Source organism: Pinus tabuliformis, chromosome J, assembly GCF_031772625.1.
Source record: "Pinus tabuliformis cultivar Carrire ecotype Pingquan chromosome J, CPIR1, whole genome shotgun sequence".
Classification (NCBI taxonomy): domain Eukaryota; kingdom Viridiplantae; phylum Streptophyta; class Pinopsida; order Pinales; family Pinaceae; genus Pinus; species Pinus tabuliformis.
Window position 1 is genome coordinate 157,781,351 of NC_142295.1, and position 25,283 is coordinate 157,806,633.

The 25,283-nt window shown below is 33.0% G+C and overlaps 1 pseudogene; it reads left to right on the forward strand.

The window, feature by feature from the left end:
- Positions 1-4,795: 4,795 nt before the first annotated feature.
- On the forward strand, positions 4,796-9,863 carry LOC149226125 (naringenin,2-oxoglutarate 3-dioxygenase-like; annotated as a pseudogene).
- Positions 9,864-25,283: the final 15,420 nt, after the last annotated feature.

Below are 25,283 nucleotides of genomic sequence, written 5' to 3' on the forward strand. Positions count from 1 at the left end.
TTGAAATCTTTGTGATTTGATGTAGCCATTATATTTTTACAAAGAATTTTTTTTAGTCTTATGCCTCTTCAATATTGCCTTATACATTTTTAAATTTCTAATGATATTGATATTTTTATGAACTTGATATATCCATTATATTTTTACAAAAATTTCATCATATTTTTAATATTGATTTATAAATTTATAAATTTTTAATAAAATCCAAATCTATTCAAATTTAATATATCCATTATATTATTACAAAATTTCATAATATTGTTAAGGATTTAATACTTTTTAATATTATTTTATAAATTTATAAAATCTTTCTATAAAATTTATTATTTTCCAATAATATTTATATTATAAGAAACTATGAATCACAACTAATTTAAAAATATATATATATATATATATTTATAATATATATGTGAATTCTCATATTTCAAATTTTATAATTATTCAAAACATTTTTAATTAAAAAACATTCCATCCTCAAACTTTCCCTTTTTATTTTTTTGAAACATTTTTTCGAATCAATTAATATATAAAATTATTAATTATTATTACAAAACATTTATTTTCCACACAAACTATTATATCTCTATTATTATATTTATTTTCAACGCAAATTATTATATTATATCCTTGCAGAAAGATTATTAAAAAACAAACTAAAAATTATTATTAATAAAACCAAATGGAATCCCTTCCACTATAAAGTACAAAATTTCAAATGCTACACGCGATTCCCGCTCAAATTTCAAATTTGAAATACACGCGGTAGGTATCACTCAAATTTGAAAGGAGTAGTCTTTAACGCGACTTTTTGAAAGCATTTCCGGCGATTTTTTCCGGTAAAAATCCGGCAGTAATTTATTGGAATCCAAGTTTGATAGCTAATTTCTGCACAATGAAACCGTCCCAGGGGTTTTTCAGGGTGCTGAATCCGAATATGCAGTTAAAAAACCATTTTAACTGCAACAAATCATGATTTCATCTCAATTTCTTCCGCCGGATTCCCTCACCGGAATCTCAAAAAATCGCATTATAGACAACTCCAATTTGAAATACACGCGGTAGGTAAATGGCGATGGCTCCTGTTCGTTGTCAGATCTTCGGGGAGATGCAAACGGGCGTTGCAGTGAAAATGGGGCTGCCGGGAAATCAAAAGATCCAGTAATAACTGCCATGCTGTGTATGACCATCATCCATGGCGACTTCCCATCCATCTCCAAAAATGGCATTATAGACTACATTTATTAATGTTGTTAATTTATGTAAATTTCACAAATAATGTATCCCAATCTCACGGCTGTCCTTATGCTACTCGTGGAAATATGTTTTCTTTTTTCTTGGAAAAGAAAAAAGATCATATAAGGAAAAATCGAAATCAAAATATATATAGTTATGTCCCTGTACCAGCAATTGGTGGTAAATTCCGGACTCTCTTTCTCGATATATATAAAAGAATAAATTGGAAAAGGATAAATTGGAAAATGTTGGAAACTTTCTATTAAGTAAATAGAAAGTTGCATTGTTACTGCCAGATCAGAATAGCTCAGCTAGGCTTACAAAAAGTCTTTTCACAAGTTCTAAATAGCCTTATTGTTCACACGCTCACGCTCATACATGATTCACTGAAGCAGAGCTCGATCTATACTAAAAATGTTCTAGGGTCATCATCTGTCAGCACAATATAATAACGAACACAAAACTAAATATATAAGTAATAGTAAACCATATGTGTGACGTTTAAATACTAAATATATAAGTAATAGTAAACCATATGTCTGACCTTTACATCCATCTGTTGGTGTCAAGATATGTGGGCACAATTCAATATTTAACAAAGCTAAAAAGTAAAGTAATATTAACCCATATGTGTAACCTTCAGTGTCACCAAAATTAATAATCATTTACAAATCTTATATATAAACAAATTACACTATAGAAATGAAATCCTTATAGGCATCACTTAGTAGAGGAAATCCTCATAGGCATCACTTAATAGAGGAAACTATTTGTTGCCTTTTTTACGTGATACAAGAGTGATAGGAGGAAAATTTTGTTTTGAGGCGTTACTGGCTAGAGGAAGATCTAATAGTCTATGAGGGATTTTCGAAGTTTTTGTAGAGCGATAGTCTGCACCAATATGTTGAATCCAATGTTGGCACACTTTTCTTTAATTGGCGTGACATAGTGGGAGATAGCACAAAAGATTTTGTTATTTTGTTACAAGTTATTTACGTGTTTTTATTGATGTTTGATAGATCTAGAGTTAGATGAACCTAGATTAATATAAAAGTATTAATTAAAAAGTACTTAATGCACAAATTTATATTGAGTATGGATAAAAAATTACAAGGGAAAGAAAATAAACTATTAAAGTGTCTAGTGAATTGAGAAATTGACTATTGATTGCACATTCTACATTATGGTCAATGGTTACAAAAGATCTATTATAAATAGAGATCTAACATGACGGGAGGAGAAATGATGCTTGTGGGGTTTGGCATCACATACAATGTCAAGGACTCTCAATCTGACAGATAAGCTTCCTAAAAATCTCAACAACTCAAACCTTCAACTACCCCATGTCCCTGCAGTAGAATGGATTCATTAGAATGCTCCCCGGTCACAATGGGCTCTTCAAGGTGGCCTTTCTCAATGACAATGAATTCAACAACATCCTGGATTATTTTTCAGAAACTTGAAAAGCTTAACTGGGATATATTTAAACAACAATCTATGCATATTCATATAAGTTTATAGGGCTTATCAAATGCATTGCTTTGCCCCACTGGGTAACAGTAAGAATTGCATTCTGTTGGCCCACAAGTGACTTTGGCCTATTAATTGCTTTGAAGTCAAATAACATTTCCCCTCTAAGCGAATATCTTGATGTCAACATGGATATGGTGTTCAAAGATTCTGCAATGATTAGGCATGTTTTCTGTCATGATTTTCTGTACAAATATTTGTAGGAGTCTGTACAAATATTTGTAGGAGATTCGGATTGTAGTAGATGTGTAGTGTCATTCTTATTTTCAAAGGATGGTTTCTATAAACACGTGTTTCTTCCCATCATTTAGATAGAAATATGTTTTCACCATGATCAGGAACAAAACATTAACAGAAGGAAATGGAAAGATTTTCTTTTGAATGGCAACAATTTCTTCAAAATGTTAAAGTGACTTGAGACACTAGGACCACCAACTATTTAGTAAATATGTAGTCATTTTGGAACTATTTTTTCTTCATATTCTTATTGTCAAGTTAAACCTTTTCTTCTTTATATATATGTTTTTTAAGCCTTTCTTAATTTAGACATTGTTGACATATCATTGTCAATTTATTAGTGGCTTTGAGTTCTAACACCTACAAGTATGTAGTGTCTTCCTTCTAAAACCCTTCATGGTTGTCTCTTCCCTTAATAATTGTCTCTTCCTCTGAGCCCTTCTTCATAAAAGTAAGAGAAAATCCACTTTAAAATGTTTTCTACCTTTATATTATAAATCATGTAAAATTTAAAATATTTCTTACATCCTCAAAGGAAGCGAAGTATGGAGATAAGGGAATCGACCTTACCTTATGAGATGGAGCCAGAGTTTGCGGTTTGAACAGTTACGTTTCATGGAACAATTGTGTTTCATGTTACCAACGCTCTAGTGAGGATTGAGAGATATTGATTGTAAATGTCAACATGTATCAATGTTTATTACTAGCAATTTCACTTATTGACATGTGTACCACATTACTCGTTTACTAGCAATTTCAATTATTGACACGTGGACCACCATTACTTGTTTATGTTTACTTGTTTATGGTTATATCGTTGTTGGTCCCCCACTTCGATGGCTTTGCGCCCAAAGTATGGTTTAGACATTCCTTTTCACCTTTAGGTGAAATTGGTAGTATTATAGTAATTATTATTATAGTAGTAATAATAATAATTACTATAATATTATTAATTATTATAGTAATAATACTATATTATTATTATTATTATTATTATTATTATGGTTTTATTTTTATATTAATATTATTATAATAATAGTATTAACATTAATTCTTAATATTATTGATAATTGATATATGTGTTTGATATGAATTTATCGGTCTTTATCAAACACATTTATTAATGTGGTTGTGCTAGTATGTATTTTTTAGTAGAAATTGCCATTTTAGAAAATCAATATTTCTTCACAATGGGTTTAAATCTTTTATTGGTAAAATATGTGGTAAAATACATCTATCAAACACATTTATTAATGTAGTTGTGCTAGTATGTAGCTCTTGATAGAAATTGCCCATTTTAAAAAATCAATATTTCTTCACAATGGTTTTAAATTTTTCATTGATAAAATGTGGTAAATTACATCTCAGTCTACCTTCATTATCTCAATATTTCAATTATTATTTTAATTGTGTATTACCAACTTAACACAAACACACTAAACAACCTAAATCTAATACAATAATTATTATTTCAAATCAAAATACAACTTTCCAATTTAACAATCTTATTGAACTCTCTTACACTTTTTAAAACCATTACAACTATTTATCTACTTATCAAATTATTTATATTCTTGTTATTCTCCCTAATACAAGTGTTGAACTTAAAAAATCAACCACAAGTATTCAAATTAACTAATTTCAACCTTTCTATTGTTTATTTATCAAATTATTTATATTCTTGCTGAAAGTATCACACTTAAAAAATCAACAAGAAGTATTCAAATGAACTAATGTCAACGTTTCTACTTTCATCACATTCAAATTGACTAATGTCAATGTTTATCCATTCATGGTCGTTCTCAATGAAATCATCGACGTCGTCATCATGCACGTCGATGCTGAGTATGCACAGGCTGCTTTAAATTATCCCTCCGGGACAGGGGAGAACACAGGTTATGAGATAATTTCCAGCCAAACCTACCCTCTGAGCTTTTTCACCTATTCTGATTGTTAGCGAAATGGGACAAGCAGGTGTGCAAGTGAAGACTGTGAAATCGCTAGCCGAACTGGGGACTAAGGATTTACCTGTTAATTACGTGAAGAATGATGAGGATGAACGACCAGGTGTGGCATCAGGCGATTTCAGCAAAGAGGTGCCCGTCATTTCCCTTGCGAATGCAGCAATCGGAGGACTCGAAGCGGCATGCAAATAGTGGGGAATGTTCCAGGTCATAGATCACGGCGTCCCAGCAGAACTGAACTCTCAGATGATGCGTTGTGCACAGGAGTTCTTTTCGATTCCAGTGGAAGAGAAGAAGCAGTACGCCATATCGAAAGGGCAGTTCCTGGGATATGGAAATGGGAGTTTTATCAACGAATTGCCTTCGATGGACTGGAGAGAACAATACGTCACCACATGCTCCCCGGCACGGGACATCCAAAGCTGGCCTGCAAAGCCAGTTCAATTCAGGTAACCATACGTTATGATTATATAGAGTATATATGTCACGTTGTCGATGCTCCAATAATACAAGAATGTATTTCTCGATTCTTGAACCGTTACTGTTTCAGGGAAGTTTTAAACAAATACAGTGATGCAATGTTGGAGTTGACGAAACGCTGCTTGCGCTAATCTCAGAATTGCTGCAAGTTGAAGTAGATGAAATCGAAAAAGCCTGTGGGGAGGGCAAACAGAAGGTTGTCTTGAATTACTACCCGATTTGCCGCCACCCCGAATTAGGCTTAGAGAGACATACCGATCCAGGAACTTTAACCATTTTACTGCAAGACAAAGTCGGAGGGCTGCAAGTCACAAAAGACCACGGTAAAACGTGGGCTACAGTGGAACCCGTTGATGGAGCTTCCCGTTGATGGAGCTTTCGTTGTAAATATCGGAGACCAAATGCATGTGAGTGTTTATATTTATTGGTTTCTGATTGTAAATTTTAGTTATGCATGGGATTCAACGGCTACCTTTTGGTTGATAAAAATATCGAGTGACCATGAGGAGTTAAAAGGCCTTATTAGGTATAGAGTAACATATTAAATTAAATATTTGGAATATAATACTATATCCAAAATCTTCAGTACTTGGACTTTTTTTAGTTGTAATGAAAATTAGTAAAACCTTCACTTTGTTCAACTGGTCTAAATGTGTTTTTTTTTTAATTTTTACTTAATATTTATTATCTCATATAAAGTTTAAAAAGTTTAAAAGGTAAAAAGTGAAAAATAAAATTGAAATTAACCAAATAAATAATACAGAAATAATCATTAATGGTTAGTCATATAATTCGTGATAATTTAGTTATTTTTTGGACTCAAATAATAAATACAAATGTAGCTAAGTTTTATATATATATATATATATATATATATATTATTTATTTATTTATTTATTACTTTTTAACATTTGTTTTTTTCAATTTGAAACCAAAAAAAGTTATAAATAATAAAAAACAAGTAATTATTTATTTGAATAAAATTAAGTATAGTAAACTTTACTTGGTCAGAAAATCCATTTATCTTTGGTCATTTTTAAGTTTTTATTATTCATGATTTTGCCCCTAACACTTAACATAATATAGTCTATAAGACTTTCATTGTAATTAGACTTTGATTAAAAAAATAATAAATATACTATAGTACTGATTTTCTCATAAGAATTTTTGACTGATTTATTTATTTGCTCGAAGGCATTTACATCGATACCCTCGAAGGCTATTTAGAGGAAGCAGGATGTGATGGCACGATCTTAGCTGGGATAGTCGTCATCCTTCTTCTTTATGCTGACGATATTGTTCTTTTGGCAAGGTGCCCATCTGATCTTGATAAGCAACTCAGGCTTCTTAAGGATTTTTGCTCTACCATGGGTATGACTGTTAACACTGACAAAACAAAAGTTATGATTATCAAATCCAAGAAGGACACTTACGCTAATTTTATGTATGACAATAATAACTTGGAGGAAGTGTATTCTTACAAGTACCTAGGAATTGATATTCATCACAAGCTCAACTAGAACCATAGCATTGAGAAAAGGATTAATGGGGGTGGAAAGCTTATTTTGGTCTTGAAAATAATTGTAAAATAGCAAACCTCGTAATGTGGGATAAAAAGAAGTTCCTCTTTGAAACTTTAGTCACTCCCGTTATCTTATATGGCTGTGAGGTTTGGGGTTGCAACATCTCCAGAGAATCATGGAGAAAGATTGAGCAAATCCAGAAGCGTTTTATAACTTATAACCTGAAAATTAAAAGTAATACACCCTATCCTATTCTCCTTATAGAAGCAGGTCTTTCCCCTATTGAGAGCCTAGCTATGCTTAGGTTTCTGTTGTACAAGCACAAACTCAATAACATAGACGATCATAAACTTCATAAGCTAGCTTTAAATTCTAGCCAAAACCACCTAAGGCTCAATCGAGGGTGGGATAAAGACACAAGGGGTTGGTTAAACTATTGGGAGATCAACGAAAATGATGCATTGAAAAACATAAATAACATTAAATATATTGTTACTTCTAAGTTCAAAGAAAAAATGCGGTGTGAGAAAGATTTAGAGGGTAAAAGAAAATTAAGTTATTATACGAAGGTCATCAACCCCACCCTAGAAGATCAAAAGTATCTCTCTATTTTAACTAGCTCAAAGAAGAAAATTAATATAGCAAAGATTAGAACGAATTCTCATGAGCTCCATAGTGAAACAGGTCGTTAGGCAGTTCCTAAAACGCCATGGATGGAAAGGATCTGCCATATATGTGAGAATAGGAACATCGAGGTTGAAAACCACTTCCTCTTAGAGTGCCCCGCGTACAACCACTTTAGATCTCAGTTTTACAATCTTTGTTACAATACTGACCTTCCGAGCCTTTTACAATGTCAAAATTATAGTGAGCTCGGGAGGCTTCTCTCCAAGCTTTTTGAGCATAGGAATAAAATCTTAAATCAAAATAAATAATTTGTTTCTTTAGGTCCGATAGACCATTGTTTGGTCTCAGCGGACGTTAACCATCATCATCATCATCATTTTTATTTTCTTCATTGAAAATAAACATATTATACATAATAAAAAATAATTTCTTTCAATTTGAAAAAAAAAAAGAATAGCTTGATCGAAAAAATATAATAAAAATTAAAATTAAATTAACCAAAAAAATATCACTCTTCACATTCCCTATTCTTAAAAGCCATTAATCATTGCCGATAATGTTATATATATATATATATATATATATATATATATATATATATGGCTATAATTGGAATAGTCTTTATTGCTTCTTTGGAGTTTGAGAATACTCCAAGGGGCAATAATGTTTTGTAAAAGTGTTTATTTTCATTTTAAAATTGTAGTGAAGTTTTATACATTGAACTTAAATGGTTAATACAGAGTTTAATATCTCCATATTTTATCTACACAAAGAATACACATACGAATCTTGAAACTATATTAACTCATACTCTAGGAGATAGAAATGACATTGATTGATGTTTTTATTTTAGAATATGGTTTTAAAAATTTAATTGTTACAAGCTATTTAATATATATGTACATTGTCACTTTATACATATTTAATTTTATTTATGAAAAGTAAGAAGTGGTTTTTTGAAAATAAATCTTAATTTTTAAAATTTTGATATATTTTTATTTACTCACAAATGAATTTTAAATCCCATAATATTAGTCTTGTCAATGTTCTTAGCCAATAATAAAATTGGAATATAAATTTTATAAAAATCATTTTTTTTTTTTTTTTTATAATAAACAAATATTTAGTTTAATATTTGAATTTTTGACAACTACTATTAAATTTTAGAAAAATTATTTTTCTAGAAACCAATTAATTGAAAGTCAAAGATTATTTTGACAAACTAATTACAATATACACACGTGCATTAGGAAGCTATAATAAGTGAAATATTCATTTAATGTTTACCTTTTTCATATTCAATTTATATAACTTATATTCAATCTATATAAAATTATTAAATTGTTTAAAGAAAATTGACAGTTGTCTTTAGTGCGAGTTTTTCGACTTTACATTGGTGGAAAAATTTCAGGTGAAATTTTGATTTGTGTTATTTAAACTGGTTTTTTGACTCTATATATGGTGTCATCACCCTAACAAACCCCTAGAGTAGGGTACTTCGATTGTATAGAGGTTACCCATCAAGATTGTGATTTCAATAAATTCCTACTAGATTTTTGAGAAATTAGACAAAAAACCTCAACTGAAAAGCTTCCTAAAAATTGCATTAAAGACAACTAGCAACAAAATTAGCTTTCTATTTTTACCAATAAATTTATATAAATAATATAATAGATATATTACAAAAATCACACCATGACCTCGTTTATCAAATAAATTTATCTATACTACATTAACTTAATATATAAAAATATATTATAATTAAAATTAGAAATTAATAAAAAAGAAATATACTATACAACAAAATAATCTACACCTCATGATTATAATATATGAAAATATATTTACATGTACTAATTGAACTTAGGAATAAATATATTACGCTGCAGGTAAACCTGACTTGTTAAATAAATATAGACGAAATAGTAATACCACCATGTATGAATTCGAACAACAGTAATTGATAAGTTGTTGTATCGATATGCAGGTTTTGAGTGACGGTATTTTCAAGAGCGCAGATCACCAAGTTGTTGTGAATTCGAGTGTCCGGAGGATATAAATAGTGTCATTCTACAACCCCCATCCAAACTCCATTGTTTATCCTTTGGATCCATTAATGACGAGGAAGGGGGAAAGCCATACTGAAACAAGATTTGATCGCTAGGTCTACAAGGAACTTTACCATAAGAAGATTACCAAGCACCCTGTGGCCAGGCAGGTCAAACGCACCAAGGAAATGAGTTTAGTGCAGCAACCAGAAGAGTAATTGTGTAATTGATGCAGGAGCATCTGGACTTAGCCAGCAATGTGATTGCTAACGTGAGATGAATTTCATTGACCTGAGTGGTCAAAATCAATTTAGTAGAGAGGGTTGGATCTTTTGAATTGATCTTTATCTCAATTATTGCAATAATTGGATTATTGTATTATTTTTATGACAAGAGATAAGTTGTTAGATTAGGTGTATATCAGACCTTAAGAATAGGGATTTAATGGTTGAGTTGATAAAAGTAGAGATTGAGTTGTCAATGCAGTTAGGATAGAGGTCAGACAAACTGTTGTAATCGAGCCGAGAGGGCCAAAACTCTGTAATTTCTATTTTATCGAATAAATGATTAAGTGTGGTGTTGCACATTAATCCTGGTGCATAATTTCATTTGTATCTGGGTATCGGTGTTCTGGACCCTAATCGGGTATTAATCTCTGTTTGTGTGTTTTTATTGATAATCATAGTCTGTTAGCATTAAGGGTTAATACCGAGCATAAGCGCTAAACCATATTAAGTTTGTTTCTTAAAAGTATGTATTAAGCACGTGGGTAGTATTCGGAAAGTGGTAAGTGGTATCTCGCGTGCCCTGAAAGTGGTAAACGATATTTCTAAATTTCACGCGATTAGCATAAGTGGGTGACATGTAGCACGAGAAAACCAGAAATCTCGCGTGCTCTCGATCTGATATCGATCGTGCAAGTAATCATGCGATATTGCACGATATCCGTTGATTGGGTGAACGAATCAACGGTGCGGATTGAAGCGTTAGAAAAAAGGAAAAGTCAAAGAGAGACTGGCGGTGATTGGTTAGGTAAGCGGGACCCTCAGTAAGAAATACACGTACAAAATCTATTAACACGCAGCTGATTGGTTTTCGAGTAAACCATTAGTTTAATTCTAGAATATCACATCAACATAAGGTAGCCATCTACATCATTTGGTATTAGAGCCAAAGGATCAAGTTTGCTATAGTAAACATGCCACCTAGGAGAGGAGCTGGCATAGGTCAGGGGAGACTTGTAGCGAATGCAATTCTGCTAGAAGAGATTCGAAACTTGCGCACAAGGATGAAAAGAATGGAAACTTCTCAAAGGACAGCACCTAATAAAGGAGATGCCAGTGCTGCAGAGGAATATTCCGAGGAAGAAGAAGAGGATGAAAGTGAAGCTACCAAAGTACTCAAAATGTTGGCCAAATCAAGTGGAAGACCAAAGGTGGAAATACCTTTGTATGATGAGAATCTTAATGTAGAAGAGTTGATGGACTGGATCAGTTCATTGGACAAGTATTTTGACTATGAGGAGGTTGATGACAAAAAGAAGGTGAAATTTGCAGCTACCAGATTGAAGGGTCATGCAGCTATCTGGTGGGATGAACTGCAAACATCTAGAGCAAGCGAGGGGAACTCCAAGATCAAACAATGGGATAAAATGGCGAGTAGAATGAAAGCTAAATTTACGCCACAAGATTATCAATTAAATATTTTCAGACAGTTACAGAATTTGAGACAAAAGGGAATGACTGTCAAAGAATATACAGAAGAATTTTATAAGCTGAGCATTAGAGCAGGACATGCAGAGGATGATGTAGAAAAGGTAGCCAGGTACATTAATGGCTTGAGATATGACATACAGGATGAAATCAGTTTGTTGATTCTGAAGGCAATTGAAGATGCCTATCAAGCAACTTTGAAAGTAGAGGAGAAGATGTTGAGAAAACAAAATCAAAGGAACAGAGGGAAAAGTTCAGCAAGAGGTAGAGGAACTACTAGATTAAGATTTCAACACCCTTATGGTGAAGCAGGAGGTTGAAGTAGTAGACCACCACAAAGAGGAGACATTAGTAGAGGAAGATTTGCACCCAGAGGAAGAGGCCGAGGAAGAGAACTTTGGTGTTATAGATGTGGAGAATCGGGACATGGATCATGGGACTGCCCTCATAATAAAGCAACAAATCAGCGGAATGTGAATGTGGCTGACGCAAAGGAAGAAAAACCTCAAATTGCAAATAAGGAAGAATCACCCGAAGTAGGAAAATTTTTGTTATTGAAAAGGGTATTTTTCAAAGCAGAGTAAGAGAGAGGAGAACGAGCACAGAGGAAGAGTTTATTCAAAACTACATGCAAGTCCAAAGGAAAATGTTGTAAAGTGATAATTGACAATGGAAGCAATGATAACCTTGTTTCTACAGAAATGGTGGACAAGTTAGGATTAATGAAAACAGTACACCCTACTCCTTACAAAGTGTCATGAATGCAAAAAGGACATCAGCTTATTGTGACAGAACAATACAAAGTATAAATCTAGATTGGTACTTATAAGGACGTCATATTATGTGATGTAATGCCAATGGATGTATGCCATGTATTGCTTGGAAGAGCTTGGCAGTTTGATAGAAAAGCCATTCATGATGGTAGAAGAAACACCTATACCTTGGAGAAGGATGGAGTGAAGCATACATTGGTGCCATTAAAGGATGAAGTAGACAAAGGAACAAATAGAAATAGTGTTATGCTGATGAGTGGAAAGGAGCTGTTGCAAGAAGTTGGAAAAGGTGAAGAAATGCATTTTGCTGTCATAGGGATACCTAAGGTAATTTGGACTTGTACAAACTTGGATGATTTACATGAAGAAATCAAAACTTTGTTGAATGATTTTGCTGATATTATTGTGGATGAGTTGCCAAATGCATTGCCACCAATCGGGAGTATTAGTCATCACATTGACCAGATACCTGGAGAAAGTTTGCCAAACAAAGCAGCATACGAATTGAATCCTCAAGGGAATGCATAAGTTGGGAGACAAGTACAGAATTTATGGATAAGGGATTAATCAAAGAGAGTCTTAGTCCATGTGTTGTACCAACAGTGCTGAGCCCAAAAAAAGGCGGTGAGTGACGCATGTGCACAAACTCCAGAGTCGTAAACAAAATTACAATCAGGTATTGTTTTCATTTACCACGAATCGATGATTTGATGGATTGTTTAAGTGGGTCAAAGTATTTTACTAAAATAGATCTGAAGAGAGGATATCATCAAATAAGGATTAGAGAAGGAGATGAATGGAAGACTGCATTTAAAACAAACAGTGGGTTTATGAGTGGTTAGTGATGCCTTTCCAACTCACTAATGCACTCAGCACATTCATGAGATTGATGAATGAAGTCTTGAAGGAATATCCAAGCAAGTTTGTCATTGTTTACCTTGATGATATTTTAGTTTTTGGTAAAAGAAAAGAAGAACCTTTGGAGCATCTTAAGTTGGCTCTAAGAACTCTGCAGAAAGACAAATTTCTGATAAATCTGAAGAAATGTAGTTTCATGAGAAAAGAATTAATATATTTGGGGTTTGTAGTTTCTAAAGAAGGTCTGAAAATGGATCCAAAGAAAGTCCAAGCAATTTGGAACTGGCCTATTCCATGAAACATATTTGAGGTAAGAAGCTTTCATGGTCTTGCAAGTTTTTATAGAAAATTTATCAGAAGTTTTAGTTAGATTTCTACACCAATTATTGAAACAATCAAAGAGACTAATCAACCATTCAAGTGGACAGAAGAAGTAGACCGAAATTTTAAATTTCCGAAGAAGAAAATTACACAAAAACGAATTTTAGATTTACCTGATTTTGGAAAAGTATTTCAAGTTGAAACTGATGCTAGTGGAGTTGCAATTGGAGCAGTTTTAAGTCAGGAACAAAGACCAATAGCATACTTTAGTGAGAAACTAAATGAAGCTAAGAAGAAATATTCTTCTTATGATAAATAATTTTATGCTATTGTGCAAGCTTTAAAAAAATGGAGACATTATTTACTACCAAAAGAGTTTGTATTGTATTCTGATAATCATGCATTACAGTTCATAAATAACCAACCAAAATTGAATTAGAAGCATGCCAAGTGTGTAGAGCTTTTATAGAGATTTACTTTTGTGATCAAACATACAAGTGGTAAGCTGAACAAAGTTGTTGATGCTTTAAGCAGGGTAAATTTCATTGTGCAAGAATTAAGAGTTGGTGTTGTAGGATTTGAAGAAATGGTTGATATGTATAAAGATGATGCAGAATTTAAGGATATTTATGCAGTTGTACAAAATGCAGCAATTCATAATAGAAGCCAGTGGTTAGACTATCTTATCCAAGGAGGGTTACTGTTTAAAGGTAACAAAATGTGTATTCCCAAATGTTCTATGAGGGAACACATGATCAAGGAGAAACATAGTGGAGGGCTATTTGGGCATTTTGGACAAAACAAAACCTTTGCTCAGGTAAATGCTTTTTACTACTGGCCAAAGATGCAAACTGATGTTAAGAGATTTGTTGAAAAGTGCAGGATATGTCAGCATGGTAAGGGGAGAAGCAAAAATACAAGATTGTACAAGCCATTACCAATACCAGACCGACCATGGGATGCAATTAGTATGAATTTTGTTTTGGGATTACCTAGAACAGAAAGAGGAAATGATTCCATTTATGTTGTGGTAGATAGATTTTCTAAAATGGAACATTTCATTACATGTAAAAAGACTAGTGATGCAACACATATTGCTAATCTGTTTTTTTCAGAAGTTGTAAGGTTACATGGATTGCATATAAGTATTGTTTCTGATAGGGATACAACGTTTTTTGGGCATTTCTGGAGAACTCTGTGGAAGAAACTAGGTGTAACCATTAGTTTTAGTTCAACCTATCATCCTCAAACGAATGGACAAACTGAGGTAGTAAATAGAAGACTGGGAAACATATTGAGAAGTTTAGTGTATAAAAATCATAAGCAGTGGGATTTAGCACTTGCTCAAGCTAAGTTTTCTTATAATGACACTTCAAACCGAAGTATTGGGATGAGTCAATTTCAGATTGTTTTTGGAGTGAATTCAAGAGGTGTGTATGAGCTCAGAAACTTGGGTAAACAGGAGACAAGAAGTGCAAAGGCTGAAGAGTTTGCATAGCAGATGTAGAGACTAAAGGAAGATGTCAAAGGCAGATTGCAGGAAAGCAGTGGCGAATACAAATAGAGAGCTGATATGAAGTGAAAGGAAATGAATTCCAAGTGAGTGATCTAGTGATGGTACACTTGAGGAAAGAAAGATTTCCTGTTGGGACTTATAATAAACTAAGGATGAAAAAGATAGGGCCATCCAAAATTGTGAGGAAGTTTTTAGCCAATGCGTATGAAATTGAGTTGCCATAAGGGATTGGAATATCACCTATCTTCAATGTTGTAGATTTTTATCCATACAAGGAGATAGAGGCAGAGTTACAGAAGGAGCCTTTAGAAGATGAAGAACATACTGTACATTGGGAAGAAAAAATGCCTAAAACAGTCCAGAAAGAGGTGGAAGTTGTTTTGGAGAAAAGAGTATCGAAAAGAACTAGAGGACAAGATTATTTTCAGTATCTAGTCAAATGGAATGGAAAACCAATAGGGGATGCCAGTTGGTTAACAACATCAAAATTACAGAAATACAGAGTCAATCCTAACAGTTTGATGAATGATTCCTTTCTTTCCAGGGAGTCTGATGCAGGAGCATCCGGACTTAGCCAGTAATGTGATTGTATGTTCACATGTTGCTAACATGAGATGAATTTTATTTACCTGAGTGGTCAAAATCAATTTAGTAGAGAGGGTTGGATCTTTCGAATTGATCTTTATCTAAATTATTGTAATAATCGGATTATTGTATTAGTTTTAGAACAGGAGATAAGTTGTTAGATTAGGTGTGTATCAGAGCTTAATAATAGGGATTTAATGGTTGATTTGATAAAAATGGAGATTGAGTTGTCAATGCAGTTAGGATAGGATTTGCTCCATAAAAGAAAAAGAAAAATATAATGATAGAGACTAGATGGAAGGATAGAGTGAGTAGAGCGAGAGATTGAGAGAGAAAGAGATAGGGTTGGAGAGTGAAACAGAGGTCAGAAAAACTGTTGTAATCGAGCCGAGTGAGCCAAGACTCTGTAATTTCTATTTTATCGAATAAATGATTAAGTGTGGTGTTGCATGTTAATCCTACTGCAAAATTTCATTTGTGTCTGGGTATCGGTGTTCTAGACCCTAATCATGTATTAATCTCTGTTTGTGTGTTTTTATTGATAATCACAGTCCGTTAGCATTAAGGGTTAATACCGAGCTTAAGCGCTAAACCTTGTTAAGCATGTTTCTTAAAAGTATGTATTAAGCACGTGGGTAGTATTTTGAAAGTGGTAAGTGGTATCTCGCAAACCCTAAAAGTGGTAAATGATATTTCTAAATTTCACACAATTAGCCTAAGTGGGTGACACGTAGCACGAGAAAACCAAAAATCTCGCACGCTTTGGATCTGATATCGATCGTGCAAGTAATCACGCGATATTGTGCAATATCTGTTAGATTAGGTGAACGAATCAACGGTGCAGATTGAAGAACTAGACAAAAGGAAAAGTCAAAGAGAGATCGATGGTGATTGCTCAAGTAAGCAGGACCCTCAGTAAGAAATACACGTACAAAGTCTGTTAACACGCAGCTGATTGGTTTTTGAGTAAACCATTAGTCTAATTCTAGACTATCACATCAACATAAGGTAGCCATCTACATCAGTAATTCAGCCCACTCTGGGAACAACGACTGCTCCGCTACATTACATATATGCGGTTATAATTTGGAAACGATAGGAAACATTAATCTATATAACTTTTCCACAGGATAGCTTAGTTAGACATATTGTGCCATAGGAATAGAGAATTGTAAAAGTTAAGAAGAACTATTTTGATATGTAATGGATATAAAAGCAAATGAGATAGTTATATAAGCAAATAATATAGTTATATTGTATTTTTAGATTTAATAATATAAGAATGTATGATTTATGTTACATATTTTGATTTATTTATCGAATTTTCATGCATCTGTGCACAACTATACAAGGTAGTGTAGTATACCAGGGGATATTACATGATTATTACTTATTTTTGAAATATGGGCAAATCTATTCTTTAACAAAATTGTTTGTTTTGATAAGAGATTAGCTAAACCATTAGATTCTCTAAAAATGTGAAGAATTTGGATTTCATCAAATTCTTTTTGCAAAACTCCAATTTTTCCCTGCCACTCCTCAAGATGCAAACAATAAAACTGGAATCTTTTGTTATCCCATTCAACAATGAAACTAGAATGTTTTGTTTTCCCATTCAATAGTTGTCTTTGAATTGCTATAAAATGTCATCTTCTTCATATTCTTCAATAAGGCAAAATGAAGCATCACCTAAAGGCTAATCAGCTCTGCTTTCTTGTTAGTTCCATTCGCTAGGCCCAACTTAACAACAAAAAAATATGAGAAAATGATAGGTGAAGAACCATCCATGCTCCACAATGACCTTGATTACATGCTCCATCAGAAGAATGAAGAGGAATGTTTTCTTCAAAATTAAGTTCTTGAATCTTCCTTTGACCCTTTCTCTTTACTGAGACATTCTACTTCAAGAAAGCACTACTAATTATATGAGATGTGAAAGAAAAGCCAACACAATCATCTTGGAATAAAATTTTATTTTGCTGCGACCAAATCCCCAAATTCCCCATAAAAGAAAGAAAAAATGAATTAAATAACTTTTAATCCAAAACCATAAGCTATCCCCTTCCAAACTCCCTAACAATTTAAATCATTTTTTACTTGTCCCAAATACATTGTGCTATAGGACAATGTATAAACAAATGGGAAATAAATCCTTCCTCTTTCGTGCACAACGTACTTATGTTGTGCCCCTTTCAACCATTTTTTCTATAACATCCCACTTTAAAATTTTGTTTAATAAAACTAGCTATGAAAAAACCTAATTTTAAGTTGCTCTTCACTTTTCCATTAATAGTTGTTCCACCAAAAATCTCTTTTCTGATTAAGATCCTCCATTAAAGCTTATGGTTCACCATGTAAGGACTCCACTATTTCTCTTTAGCTGATTATCATGAATAACAAAGGATGCGATGTCAATTTTATTGGAACCAAGTGCACATATCTATTCATGGCAACAAACGTGATGTAAGTTTCCTATGAACCATGTGAATGGTATTATGGTTCATGATTGTCATGTATGACAAAGAATGTTTTGGCAATTTTCTTTGGATCAAGTGCATAGTATTTATGCATGGCAATGGATGTGATGTAAGTTTTCTATGAACCATGTGAACCTTATTATGGTTCATGATGGTTGGGGAAAATAAATATGTGGTTTGTTTATTGTCTTTTGTTTTAATTTTTAAAATCATGTTATTAGATAATGATTAACATAATGCATAGTTTTTAATATAATATAAAATTGATATTAGTTTTATTTCAGCTAGTTAAACTTTGTATAATATTTTCAATGAAAAATCTCCTAATAGTCCAGTCATGTCATTTTGAACTATTTTTTATAGTGAAATCCCTTGTTGATTGTTGAACGTGGAGCTCACTAATTAGATAGAAAAAATGAACATAGAGTCCTTTACATAGATATGAAAAATCCACCAACGCGGAGACTTTTAAGTAGATGAAAAAATGGTACACAAATTATGGAAAAAAAAAGAATAAAAACTCATACAAAATATATAAATAAGAACCATTTTCAATGATAGAAACATAAGAAACATTAAATCATAAAATTATTAAATTTTCAAGAAATCCTCACCAAAGCAAAACAATAACAAAATAAAAAGCATCTTTAATGATAAAACATCACATATCTTAAATAATGATATTTTTTTTCAAATTTTATATAATTTTAAACAAAGTAATTAATATTATATAGTAATGATTTTCCAAATTTCAATCATTTTCCTCTAAAATAAATAACATTATATTTATTAAGATTCGACCACCTATTTTCCCAGATATTTCCATCACATTGTTCCATCCCTAATCTTAAATCCTTGCTGTCTGTGAAAAAACTAACGCCTTAAACTTTTCAATAATAAAAACAACACGAATATTAAACAACAAACTTACTTTTTAATATTATATAAACAACAAAATTAACATTTAAAAAAAAAAAATTATATATCTCAGTGAAATAATTAATATTGTACATCCTGAATATTGGAATAGTGTACATCAGTGAATTGGAATAGCTGCATATCTCCTCGTCTGGTAATATATATTTCATGCCAAAAGCTATCAACACCGTACAATACCATACCAGTCAATGATTGGTATCAGGGCTATATCAAATTATTAGAGTCGACGTGACATACTTATGGATGATGTTACATACATGGCATGGATGTATTTCGGCAACCTCAATAAACTAACAGTTTCATTTTCCGGCCATTATACAACTGTACTGATTTGCAATCAATTTGTCCCTGATCTTCGCAGGCTAATTTGAATTTTAAATTTGTTGCCTTTGCGGTATTTTCACCTTCATAGAAATATAAATGCCGGTTTTTACACTTTTCCTTACGTCAACATGCTATGGATGCATGATCGGGAACATGTGATGAGGAGTGCCTGGGCGGTAAAGGACGAGCATTTATGTTTCTATGGAGGTGGAAATAGGGTTCGCCGACTGGAAGTACAAGCTCCAAACGCATTAACGATTATTCATTTGAATTTTGAAAACTCGGCCCGCCTAAACACTGAAATTTGGATTTCAAATTTGTGGATGGCTAAATCAGTTTCATTCCTTCAAGGCATAAGGAGCCGCGTTCCCTTATCAAGATGTGCTGAAGCGGAGATTGAAGAATATAGTTCCCATCCCACAGGAAGAAGTCGCGTCCTAGCTCTTCTGGTATAGGTCCACTGAGCTGATTTCCGTGGAGCCAAAGCTGTGCCAAGCTAGAGCAGTTTCCTAGCTCTGCAGGAACCTATCAGCTCAAATTGTTGCGTTGCGTTGTGACTATAATCTGGTGACTGATTTTATACGGCCATAATCGTTGGGTATACTTCTTATGAGCGAATTGTCTCGTATATTGTTGAGTTCAGGTGGAAGGGAGATTGTGAGGAAATTGGATTGTGCCGGTCAGAGAGTTACGGTAAAGGGCGAACACTTTGAGTTTCGTAATGTTCCCAAAAACGCTAAGAAACATTGTAAGTCTATGGAAATTGTAATTGTCATGGACAAGAATGCGATGAGTGATGATGTGCCGTGAGTGCTGTAAGAGGCGGTGGAGGAGGCAACTTGTGCGTCGTGATTGCCTGCAAAATAAAACTGGTGACAAAAACCATCCACCGATGGCAATACAACATGCCTTTCATGGAAGAGGATCTGTTCATGCGTGTTCAGTTCCTTTGCATTAACGTGGAAGGAGGGACGAAAAAGGATATGAATGCATTGTTCCAAGGAATGTATCTGAATGTATCTAGGATGTAAGGAGAAGTTCTTGAAGATTATGAACACAACCTTCCTATAGTTGAAGATGGCGGAGAACGTGTACTAAAATGAACTGGATCGAGTCCACGTCCTTCATCGGAAGGACTGCTAACATGAGTAAATTGACAGAAAGATACTATTCCAACAAAGTCCACTTCAAAATAAAGTCAGATATGGCAGTAACACCACTGCCCATATCAGGCCTCCAAGGATTGTTCGACATCCTCGAAGGAGTACGTACACATTTTTTTCTCCTCCGGGAGGGATAATGAATAGGATTCCTTCCCATGCGATGCCCATCCCTCACAGAGATGGAAAAATCTTTGACATACAAGACAAAGTGGTTTGGAAAAACAACATCAACCATGAGCACTACCTTAATGTATACATGGCTTATGTTAATTATTTGGATCTTGATCCAGGAAGTGCAGTCAATGGAACTGCTACAGTCCAAGAAGCTGACAATTTGGACAGACTTGTGAAGGAATTTCGACGCGTAATTGTGAGTTTCTTTGATTGCTAAGAGGAGTTGAGCATCGCGTGGAACGTATGTGCACTTTGCTTTCATTACACATATCACACTGAAATCATTCTCAATTCCAAACACAAGAGTGGGGCATTCATATTCCGTTGGAAAGTCATAACGAATAGAGTCATTCATATGCCAAACATAAATTTTATGAACAAATATATATGCAGACAATATCAAATGGAGATGAACATTTTTGCTGCAATTGTCGAATGAGTTACATAGGAGAAAAAGATCAACATTAATGGTGAATGGCATAAGCAAAGAAAATGAGTAATTTGGTTAAAGAGATTAGGAAGTTGATTAGGTTATATTGGATTTTGTTTTGTAAATCAATTTCAATGTAATAATCCTTATCACAATGGATTAATATTAATAATCTTCCATAATTTTTTTATTTTTTTTGAATCTATGACTTAAAGAGATTAGGTTATTCATTCTCTATCCTTTATTTTGATTTTAAATCTATAATTAAGAAAATTATTTTATTATTGTAACTTAATTTTTTCATGTATATTTTAAATTTGATAAAAAAAATATTAATATTCAAAATATGTTTTTAATCCAATTTAAATTCAATATTTTGACAAAATCTTTAAAGCAATAAAACGATACACATTCCCCAATTGAAATATGCGATTTCACTAAATTATATTAATTTTTGTTGGGAAAACATATTAAGATTATGCACATTTCACAATTTAAATATGAGATTCCAACCAATTATAACGGATGTAAGTCATAATTATTTTTTTGGAACATATCAAACACATTAACCATTATTCCAATCAATAACACTATTGAAAAGTAAATTAAATATTTAATTTTCATATGTATATATATGTTTTGTTAGTTTCACTTATAGGGATATAAACTTTGAATCTTATAGTTTACACAATATTCATAATGAAAGGATGGTCAATTGGACAATTTTCATGGTAAATATTATTAAAAGCCAAATTCACATTATTAAAAAAAGAATATTTTTTCAAGATAATGTTTAATGAAAAAGATTTTTTAGCTCAGTGATATGAATTAAATGGTTAATAATTTTTTATAGACATTGATGCATAGTTTGCATTGCCAAAAACAAAAATCATAAAAATTAATTAAATTAGAATTTTATTTCAAATTATTATTATTATTAATTATTAAAAAATATTATATATATATATATATATATAAACATGAAACTAGAAAATACAGTAAAAACAACCGTAAGTAGTTAGAAGTGAACAATGTCACAAATTAAAATGAAATGAAAATTGACTTTCTCACATTCGAATTCTTAAATATAATAATAATATTTTTTTTAAATTAAATTGAAAAAAAGGTATATCTACTTTTGAAATAAATTATAACTCTTTGTTGATGAATATTTTGTGGAAATTAAATCCTATCATTTACTAATAATTATTAATCATTAAATTAAAATTCTAGAACCTCTAAGTTTAATAAGATTAATAATTATATTCTTATCAAAAATAAATTATAATGACAACAACACCACAGTGCTAAATTTAATGATCTATTATAAAGTTTGCATCTTAAAATGAATATGATAAGGTTTTATTGAATAGTTTATCTATATAAATCATTGTTTTAAATCTTTATTTTCAATTTGTTATCTATTTTATTTAATTTATGTATACAAAATTAGATTCTTTTTCTTTCTTTTTTAAACTATAGTTAGGAAGTTTATATTAGCATAAATCTTCATCCAAGGCACAAAAAAGTACTACAATTGTATCAAAATTACCCATTGACTTTGTGTATCTAGAAGAAATAAAATTCCATATATTATATAGTTGCAGCAAGGAAAAAGCTTAAGGGTTGCATATGCGAAGTGTGCAATTTAGGAAGGCTAGATGAGGCTAGGTTGCTAGGAATCCTCGGAATTTGGCTAAGTGTGGGATCAATGGAACCGACATGAACAGTGATAAAACTTGGTTATGACCACACACTTGGGCACTTAGTGATACAACATAGATCATCTAGAACATATGAAAACATACTTTTCTTAATGCAAAACCCTTTGTGGAAACTTACGATAAGTGCAAATCCGACAACAAACTTTGTGAGGATAATGACGACACGTGTGTAATAGTGCATGAGAATTTGGAAATGAGTGTGAAACATGTCTATATGATGAGAACAACTCATTTTCACAAAGGTTGCCCCTTGAAGTAAATCAGAACTCCCCTTTGCATGATATGCAATAATTCCCATGCCCGAAGACGACACTTGCTATATAAAGATAAAAGTGTGAACGATTGCTTGAGATCCAAGAAGGGAGCTTCAAATCATCAACTAACCAATAAGTGACTAAGGAACGACCAATCATAGGATCCACAGTAGGCTCCAAAATTTGAATGTAGGCCAAAATTTTGGAGTGCGTTGTAGTCACTACAACACTTGGCAACGCACTAGTAGAATCCAACTTCTCTATTTTGGTTAACTCCTTCTGTGCAGGACCTTGGTTATTTAGGGAGTATTGATTCATTGTACGGATTACCTTGGCCTTCCCACTTACCCCACAAACAAACATGGTCCCCTCTATACCTTCTTAGTTGAACACAACATAAGATTCGGCATAATCACAATGTTTCGAGTTAGGAAGGGTAGTGTAGCTCGTGAGCTTAACATTTTCAAAGTATAATTTTCATCTCTAGTGTTGCTCCGCTGCCAACAAGCCTGAATAGTACCCCGACGAAGTCATGCAAGAACACAAACATTGTTCCGCTATCAACAAGCCTACAAACTACCTCGGTGGAGTTGTTTGCTTCACCTCTCTATGCAGGAAGCCTTTCTCTTCTTCCACCTTTATTGATTTATTTAGAGAGAATTGTGCATTGGCACTTATTTATTTTGGGGTGGAATAGGGATCCCAACTTATTGAGAGAAGAAGGGGTTATTCCTTCAGAGAAGCATATATAGACCTTTGATTTAAGTTTCCTCATTTAGATTTTCCCCTTCACCGTTTCTACTATTTGGATAAGCTTGAGAAAACCAAAGTCGAAAAAACCGAGTATAGGCATGAGGTTTCCAAACAAGAAGTGGGTTCATGTTTGAACCAAAACTCTCCTTACAGATTGATCGTACTTTCAGTCAGAAATTCATTCACCAAAAGATGTAGCCAACACAAGGAAGACAGACATAAGGCTAGCCAAATGTTGAAGTGTCACAAGACTCTTTATAGTTCGGCCACAGACATATTAAGAAGCCAAAATAGGTCCAAGAACAACACTTATTCACATGATGAAAAAAAGGAAGAACTCAACAAGAAATAAAAACAACACGAAAAGAAAGAAAACACACAACAAGGAAACATAACCAGAAGAAAAGAGAAAAAAATGATATAGAATCAAAATAAGAAAACGAGGACAAACAACAGGGAATGAGTGCATAATGGGTGCAAGAAAGGGAAACTAGGATGCAACTAATCCTACTCCTAACCTAACAGCTAGAAGGTCGGGGTCACGTATAATGAAATTTCTAGTGAAGCCACCATAGTCATTCCCGACCTGCAACCACAAAGATATGAACAATTAAAACAGATAAAAATTGATGTGCAACAAAAAATATAAAAACCTGAAAAAAATTGCACAAGAAAACGAAGGTCTCGCGTGTGGGAAGAAAGGTGTGTCACAACCACTACTTTCATCCAATCTACATGTTTACATTTTTTATGAATAACATTTTTCAACAAACCTTGGAATCTTCTTGTGGATGTGTGATCCAGAATTATGCAGGAGCGCAATAAAATACAGATATACACATAAACACATACATGCAGCAAAAACAAAACTTCATTTCATTAATATCAAAGAAATGAAATATGCTTACATACAAAAATGGAAATAAACTAGCTCGAACGATGGTAGCTTATCTCTAAGAAGAGATGTGGTGGGTACATGCCTTTGAACTATGTTACAATGAGGCTCAAATGCCTATTTATTATTGAGAAACAATGGAAAACCTTAAACATCTAGAAACCTAACCCTAGGAGATGAAGCGTCAAAATTGTGGGCCCCGTTTGGGTAAATCAGTACATCATCAACTTCCCGAAGTCGTAACTTTGGCATACGATCTCCATTTGACTATCATAATACCTCGTTTCGAATATGTTGAAGAGGAGGCTGAAAAAAAAAAAGCTAGAATGGTATCAGACTTCTTCCATCTCTTCAGTTTCCCTAAAAACGTATTTTAGTCCCTCAAAACGGCTTCGGAAGTTTAGGACCCGAAAAACTACCAGAAATAGTAAGTGTGTTACAATTAAGGAAATTGAAAGGAAACAATAGTGGGGGTCCAAATGGAATAGGCAGGTGGCCACCAATATCCACCTGGACCAGTCCTCCCCCCTTAGGAAGAAATGGTCCCCATTGTGTTCAGTGCCTCAATGAGATGGAGAAATTTCTGCTAAACTTGGTCGCTAGTGAGCCACTTGCCTTGGTGCAGGAATTGGTCAGCTTTGATAACCTGATATAGTTGGATCTTCTGCCGGTGGGTGTTCTTGATCTGTGTGTCCATGATCCAATCATTTGTGGTCTTTTCCATGTAGTCTAGTTTTAAC